At 61.9% G+C, this 7861-nt stretch overlaps 1 long non-coding RNA gene across 1 annotated transcript; it reads right to left on the bottom strand.

Moving 5' to 3' along the window:
* Positions 1 to 371: 371 nt before the first annotated feature.
* Positions 372 to 6527, bottom strand: LOC130607598 (uncharacterized). The gene is made up of 3 exons (XR_008974288.1): positions 6413 to 6527; positions 496 to 536; positions 372 to 418 (listed from the first exon to the last, which is right to left on the bottom strand). It is a non-coding gene; the product is annotated as an uncharacterized LOC130607598 (long non-coding RNA).
* Between the last annotated feature and the right edge of the window lie 1334 nt (positions 6528 to 7861).

The raw sequence follows: 7861 nt of genomic DNA on the forward strand, positions 1-7861 counted from the left end.
GTATCCATCCATCCATCCATCATCCATCCATCCATCATCCATCCATCCATCCATCATCCATCATCCATCCATCCATCATCCATCATCCATCCATCATCCATCCATCCATCCATCCATCCATCCATCATCCATCCATCCATCATCCATCATCCATCCATCATCCATCATCCATCCATCCATCATCCATCATCCATCCATCATCCATCCATCCATCCATCATCCATCCATCCATCCATCATCCATCCATCCATCCATCCATCCATCCATCATCCATCCATCCATCCATCCATCCATCCATCCATCCATCCATCATCCATCATCCATCCATCCATCCATCATCCATCCCTTCCTCCCTCCCTCCGGACACTCACCTCCAGCCACTGCCGGCTGCCGGGGCGTTGGATGTACAGGACACAGACTGGGGGGAGCGAGCAGAGGGTCGGGGAGGGGGGGGGCACCGTGACCCCCAACACCCCCGACCCCCCCAGCACTCACGTGGGTCCGACTTGGAGAAGGTGTCCTTGTCCAGGAGCTGCCTGTGGGGATGGCACAGGGAGAGCGCGGCTGTGAACTGGGTGTGAGCTGGGTGTGAGCGGGGTGTGAGCTGGGTGTGAGCGGGGTGTGAGCTGGGTGTGAGCGGGGTGTGAGCTGGGTGTGAGCTGGGTGTGAGCGGGGTGTGAGCTGGGTGTGAGCTGGGTGTGAGCTGGGTGTGAGCGGGGTGTGAGCTGGGTGTGAGCTGGGTGTGAGCGGGGTGTAAGCTGGGTGTGAGCTGGGTGTGAGCTGGGTGTGAGCTGGGTGTGAGCGGGGTGTGAGCTGGTGTGAGCTGGGTGTGAGCGGGGTGTGAGCGGGGTGTGAGCTGGGTGTGAGCTGGGTGTGAGCGGGGTGTGAGCTGGGTGTGAGCGGGGTGTGCTGGGTGTGAGCTGGGTGTGAGCGGGGTGTGAGCGGGGTGTGAGCTGGGTGTGAGCGGGGTGTGAGCGGGGTGTGAGCGGGGTGTGAGCTGGGTGTGAGCGGGGTGTGAGCTGGGTGTGAGCTGGGTGTGAGCGGGGTGTGAGCGGGGTGTGAGCGGGGTGTGAGCTGGGTGTGAGCGGGGTGTGAGCTGGCTGTGAGCTGGGTGTGAGCTGAGTGTGAGCTGGGTGTGAGCTGAGTGTGAGCTGGGTGTGAACTGGGTGTGAGCTGGCTGTGAGCTGGGTGTGAGCTGAGTGTGAGCTGGGTGTGAGCTGAGTGTGAGCTGGGTGTGAACTGGGTGTGAGCTGGGTGTGAGCGGGGTGTGAGCTGGGTGTGAGCGGGGTGTGAGCTGGGTGTGAGCTGGGTGTGAGCTGGCTGTGAACTGGGTGTGAGCTGAGTGTGAGCTGGGTGTGAGCGGGGTGTGAGCTGGGTGTGAGCTGAGTGTGAGCGGGGGTGTGAGCTGAGTGTGAGCTGGGTGTGAGCGGGGTGTGAGCTGGGTGTGAGCGGGGTGTGAGCTGGCTGTGAGCTGGGTGTGAGCTGAGTGTGAGCTGGGTGTGAGCGGGGTGTGAGCTGGGTGTGAGCTGGGTGTGAGCGGGGTGTGAGCTGGGTGTGAGCTGGGTGTGAGCTGGGTGTGCTGGGTGTGAGCTGGGTGTGAGCGGGATGTGAGCTGGGTGTGAGCTGGGTGTGAGCTGGGTGTGAGCGGGGTGTGAGCGGGGTGTGAGCGGGGTGTGAGCGGGGTGTGAGCTGGGTGTGCTGGGTGTGAGCTGGGTGTGAGCGGGGTGTGAGCTGGGTGTGAGCTGGGTGTGAGCTGGGTGTGAGCGGGGTGTGAGCTGAGTGTGAGCTGGGTGTGAACTGGGTGTGAGCTGGGTGTGAGCTGGGTGTGAGCGGGGTGTGAGCGGGGTGTGAGCGGGGTGTGAGCGGGGTGTGAGCTGGGTGTGAACTGGGTGTGAGCTGGCTGTGAGCTGGGTGTGAGCTGGCTGTGAGCTGGGTGTGAGCTGAGTGTGAGCTGGGTGTGAGCTGAGTGTGAGCTGGGTGTGAGCTGGGTGTGAGCTGAGTGTGAGCTGGGTGTGAGCTGAGTGTGAGCTGGGTGTGAACTGGGTGTGAGCTGAGTGTGAGCTGGGTGTGAGCGGGGTGTGAGCTGGGTGTGAGCGGGGTGTGAGCTGAGTGTGAGCTGGGTGTGAGCTGAGTGTGAGCTGGGTGTGAGCTGAGTGTGAGCTGGGTGTGAGCGGGGTGTGAGCTGGGTGTGAGCGGGGTGTGAGCTGGGTGTGAGCTGGGTGTGAGCTGGGTGTGAGCTGGTGTGAGCTGGGTGTGAGCTGTGTGTGAGCTGGGTGTGAGCGGGGTGTGAGCTGGGTGTGAGCGGGGTGTGAGCTGAGTGTGAGCGGGGTGTGAGCTGGGTGTGCTGGGTGTGAGCTGGGTGTGAGCGGGGTGTGAGCTGGGTGTGAGCTGGGTGTGAGCTGGGTGTGAGCGGGGTGTGAGCTGAGTGTGAGCGGGGTGTGAGCTGGGTGTGAGCTGGGTGTGAGCTGGGTGTGAGCGGGGTGTGAGCTGGGTGTGAGCTGGGTGTGAGCTGGGTGTGAGCGGGGTGTGAGCTGGCTGTGAGCTGGGTGTGAGCTGAGTGTGAGCTGGCTGTGAGCTGGGTGTGAGCTGAGTGTGAGCTGGGTGTGAGCGGGGTGTGAGCTGGGTGTTAGCTGGGTGTGAGCGGGGTGTGAGCTGAGTGTGAGCTGGGTGTGAGCTGGGTGTGAGCTGGGTGTGAGCGGGGTGTGAACTCCGTTAGCTCAATATCATCTCGGATTCAGAAGTGTGTGAGCGGGGTGTGAGCTGGGTGTGAGCTGGGTGTGAGCTGGGTGTGAGCGGGGGTGTGAGCTGGGTGTGCTGGGTGTGAGCGGGGTGTGAGCTGGGTGTGAGCTGGGTGTGAGCTGGGTGTGCTGGGTGTGAGCTGGGTGTGAGCTGGGTGTGAGCTGGGTGTGCTGGGTGTGAGCTGAGTGTGAGCTGGGTGTGCTGGGTGTGAGCTGGGTGTGAGCTGGGTGTGAGCTGGGTGTGAGCTGGGTGTGAGCGGGGGTGTGAGCTGGGTGTGAGCTGGGTGTGAGCTGGGTGTGAGCGGGGTGTGAGCTGGAGCACTGTTTTGTATTGGGTCCATGCCCTGTGTCGGGTGGGTCCCAGCTGAATGCATCCCATGTCAGGAGTGTCACATCCATGGTGACACGTGTCAAGTGTACATCCATGGTGACACATGTCAGGGTGTCACAACCACAGTGACACGTGTCGGGGTGTCACATCCATGGTGACACGTGTCCAGGTGTCACAACCACAGTGACACATGTCAGGTGCACATCCATGGTGACACGTGTCGGGGTGTCACATCCATGGTGACACGTGTCAGGGTGCACATTCATGGTGACACGTGTCGGGGTGTCACATCCATGGTGACACGTGTCAGGGTGCACATTCATGGTGACACGTGTCAGGTGCACATCCATGGTGACACGTGTCCGGGTGTCACAACCACAGTGACACGTGTCAGGGTGTCACATCCATGGTGACACGTGTCAGGTGCACATCCATGGTGACATGTGTCGGGGTGTCACATCCATGGTGACACGTGTCAGGGTGTCACAGCTATAGTGACACGTGTCGGGGTGCACATCCATGGTGACACGTGTCAGGTGCACATCCATGGCGACACGTGTCAGGGTGTCACATTCATGGTGACACGTGTCAGGGTGTCACAACCACGGTGACACGTGTCAGGTGCACATCCATGGCGACACGTGTCAGGGTGTCACATTCATGGTGACACATGTCAGGGTGTCACAACCACAGTGACACGTGTCAGGGTGTCACATTCATGGTGACACGTGTCGGGGTGCATATCCATGGTGACACGTGTCAGGTGCACATCCATGGCGACACGTTTCAGGGTGTCACATCCACGGTGACACGTGTTGGGTGCACATCCACGGTGACACGTGTCAGGGTGTCACATCCATGGTGACACATGTCAGGGTGTCACATCCATGGCGACACGTTTCAGGGTGTCACATCCACGGTGACACGTGTCAGGGTGTCACATCCATGGCGACACGTTTCAGGGTGTCACATCCACGGTGACACGTGTCAGGGTGTCACATCCATGGTGACACGTGTCAGGTGCACATCCATGGTGACACGTTTCAGGGTGTCACATCCACGGTGACACGTGTCAGGTGCACATCCACGGTGACACGTGTCGGGGTGTCACATCCACGGTGACACGTGTCAGGTGCACATCCACGGTGACACGTGTCAGGGTGTCACATCCATGGTGACACATGTCAGGGTGTCACATCCATGGCGACACGTTTCAGGGTGTCACATCCACGGTGACACGTGTCAGGGTGTCACATCCATGGTGACACGTGTCAGGTGCACATCCATGGTGACACGTTTCAGGGTGTCACATCCACGGTGACACGTGTCGGGGTGTCACATCCACGGTGACACGTGTCAGGTGCACATCCATGGTGACACGTGTCCGGGTGTCACAGCCACGGTGACACGTGTTGGGTGCACACCATGTGCCGGGGGTGCAGTTGGGGGGTCCCTGCTCCTTGTTCCCCCCCCTGCAGCACCCAACCCCCAGGATTCTCTCTGCTCCCACTGGGAAGGGATGGGAGCAGCCACAGGAGCTGCTGGGGGGGGGGGGGGCACCCGGAGCAGTTGGGAGCACCCAGCATGGCCGGAGGGGACCCCCATAACCCGGCCCCTGGGGTGCCCCCTCGTGGCACCCCCTGTCCCCAGTTCCCCCCCCCCAGTGCCTCCCTCCTCCTTCCCAGTGCCCCCCATTCCTCCCATTGCTTTCCCCAGTGCTTCCCACAGCTCCCACACCCTCTCCCAGCTCCCCACTGCCCCCAGTGCCCCCCCAGAGTCCCCCATTTGCCCCAGTGCATCCCCCAGTGTTCTCCACTCTCCCCAGTGCCACCACCTCTGAGTGCTCACAGGACCCAGGTCCCCCTGTGCTTCCCAGTGCCCCCCATTGCACCCCAGTGTCCCCAGTACCCCTCACTCCCCCCACTGAACCCCAGTGCTTGCCAGTACTCCCAATGCCCCTCATTGCACACCAGTGCTCCCAGTGTCCCCCCGTGCTTCCCAGTGCCCCCACTGCCCCCCACTGCACCCCAGTGCCCCCACTGCACTCCAGTGCTCCCCCCCTCCGTGCTTCCCAGTACCCCCATTACACCCCACTGCTCCCAGTGCCCCCCATTGCACCCCAGTACCCCCCATTGCACCCCAGTGCTCCCAGTGCCCCTCCGTGCTTCCCAGTGCCCCCCATTGCTCCCCACTGCTCCCAGTGCCCCCCACTGCACCCCAGTACCCCCCCATTGCACCCCAGTGCTCCCAGTGCCCCCTTGTGCTTCGTCGTGCTCCCACTCCCTACATTGCATCCCAGTGCTCCCAGTACCCCCGTGCTTCCCAGTGCCCCCGTTGCACCCCAGTACCTCCCACTCTCCCCATTGCACACCATTGCTCCCAGTGCCCCTCCGTGCTTCCCAGTGCCCCCATTGCGCCCCAGTGCTCCCAGTACCTCCCACTCTCCCCATTGCACCCCAGTGCTCCCAGTACCCCCCGTGCTTCCCAGTGCCCCCGTTGCACCCCAGTGCTCCCAGTACCTCCCACTCTCCCCATTGCACACCATTGCTCCCAGTGCCCTCCCGTTCCCCGTGCTTCCCAGTGCCCCCATTGCACCCCACTGCTCCCAGTACCCCCCGTGCTTCCCAGTGCCCCCATTGCACCCCAGTGCTCCCAGTACCTCCCACTCTCCCCATTGCACCCCAGTGCTCCCAGTACCCCCGTGCTTCCCAGTGCCCCCGTTGCACCCCAATACCTCCCACTCTCCCCATTGCACACCATTGCTCCCAGTGCCCTCCCGTGCTTCCCAGTGCCCCCGTTGCACCCCAGTGCTCCCAGTACCTCCCACTCTCCCCATTGCACCCCAGTGCTCCCAGTACCCCCGTGCTTCCCAGTGCCCCCGTTGCACCCCAGTGCTCCCAGTACCTCCCACTCTCCCCATTGCACACCATTGCTCCCAGTGCCCTCCCGTTCTTCCCAGTGCCCCCATTGCCCCCCATTGCTCCCAGTACCTCCCACTCTCCCCATTGCACCCCAGTGCTCTCAGCTGCTTCCCAGTGCCCCCATTGCACCCCAGTGCTCCCAGTACCTCCCACTCTCCCCATTGCTTCCCAGTGCTTCCCAGTGCCCCCGTTGCACCCCAGTACCTCCCACTCTCCCCATTGCACACCATTGCTCCCAGTGCCCCCCCGTGCTTCCCAGTGCCCCCATTGCACCCCAGTGCTCCCGGTGCCCCCCCGTGCTTCCCATGCTCCCACTCTCCCCATTGCCCCCCATTGCTCCCACCCCCCCCCCCCGCACCCCACTGCCCCCGCCCCCCCCCCCCCCCCTCCCACCCCCGGCTGTTCGCTCCCCCCCCCGGTACCTGCAGGACACCGTGAGCTCCACACGCGTGGCGGGCCCGGGGTCGCTGCCGGCCTCGGGGCTCCCCAGCCCCGCCATGGCGAGCGCCGCGTCCCGCTCCGGGCACCGGGCACCGGGCACCGGCACCGACAGAGCCAACCCCCCCCCCGCCAGCCCCTCGGTACCGCCCCGGGAGCTCCCATTGGCTCCCAGCAACCCCTCGGTACCGCCCATTGGCTCCCATTGGCTCCCAGTAACACCCAGCAGGTAGACCCAGGAGCCCCCCAGTACCTCCCAGTAGCTCCCAGTAGACCCCTGGTAGCACCAAGGACCCCCCCGTAGTCCCCAGTAGCCCCCTAAGAGCGCCCAGTAGCCCCCCATTAGCTCCCAGTAGCCACCAGTACCTCCCAGTAGCCCCCAGTACTTCCCAGTAAAATCTGGTAGAACCAAGGACCTCCCCGTAGTCCCCAGTAGCCCCCTAAGAGCGCCCAGTAGCCCCCCATTAGCTCCCAGTAGCCACCAGTTCCTCCGAGTACACCCCTGGTGCACCAAGGACCTCCCAGTAGTCCCCAGTAGGCACCCAGTAGCCCCTAATAGCAGGGGGAGCAAGTTTTGTGGGGGACACTGCCACCCCCTATGGGACATGATGAGGGTCCCAGGGCACCCGGTGGGGGTCACACTGTGTCCCCCTTTTCCTCCCATGCCTGGAGCCCTCCACACCCCAGGTCTGAGGGACACATAACACCCCCTGGGTCCCCACCATGACGTGGTGACCTCCTCCATGCCACCCCTCAAAACCATCACCTGGGGGAGGTCCTCAGGCACTTTGGGGGGACACAAGGTGGAGGCTGGAACCACACAAACCCCTTCCCCAGAATACGTAGATGGCTGTAGAGCATCCATCATCCATCCATGCAACATCCATCCATCATCCATCCATCCATCAATCATCCATCCATGATCCATCCATCCATCCATCATCCATCCATGATCCATCCACCCATCCATCCATCCATCCATCCATCCATCCCATCCATCCATCCATCCATCCATCCATCCATCCATCCATCCATCCATCATCCATCCATCATCCATCCATCATCCATCAACCAGCCCATCATCCATCATCCATCATCCATCATCCACCCATCCATCACCCATCCATCCACCATCCATCCATCCATCCATCCATCCAGCCATCCATCCATCCATCATCCAACCATCCATCATGCATGTATGCATGTGTGCATCCATTCATCCATTCATCCTCCATCCATCCATCAATTGTGCATGTATGCATGTGTGCATCTTGAATCCCTGCCATCCATTCTGAATCCCTGCCATCCATCCCGCCATCCATCCATTGTGCATGTATACAGGTATGCATCCATCCTATCCATCCATTCATCATCCATCCATCCATCCATCCATTGTGCATGCATACATGTATGCATCCATTCTCTATCCAACC

The sequence above is a fragment of the Pezoporus wallicus genome, unplaced genomic scaffold, assembly GCF_028554395.1.
Source record: "Pezoporus wallicus isolate ANWC-B61680 ecotype Strahan unplaced genomic scaffold, APGP_CSIRO_Pwel_v1 contig_14058, whole genome shotgun sequence".
NCBI lineage: Eukaryota > Metazoa > Chordata > Aves > Psittaciformes > Psittacidae > Pezoporus > Pezoporus wallicus.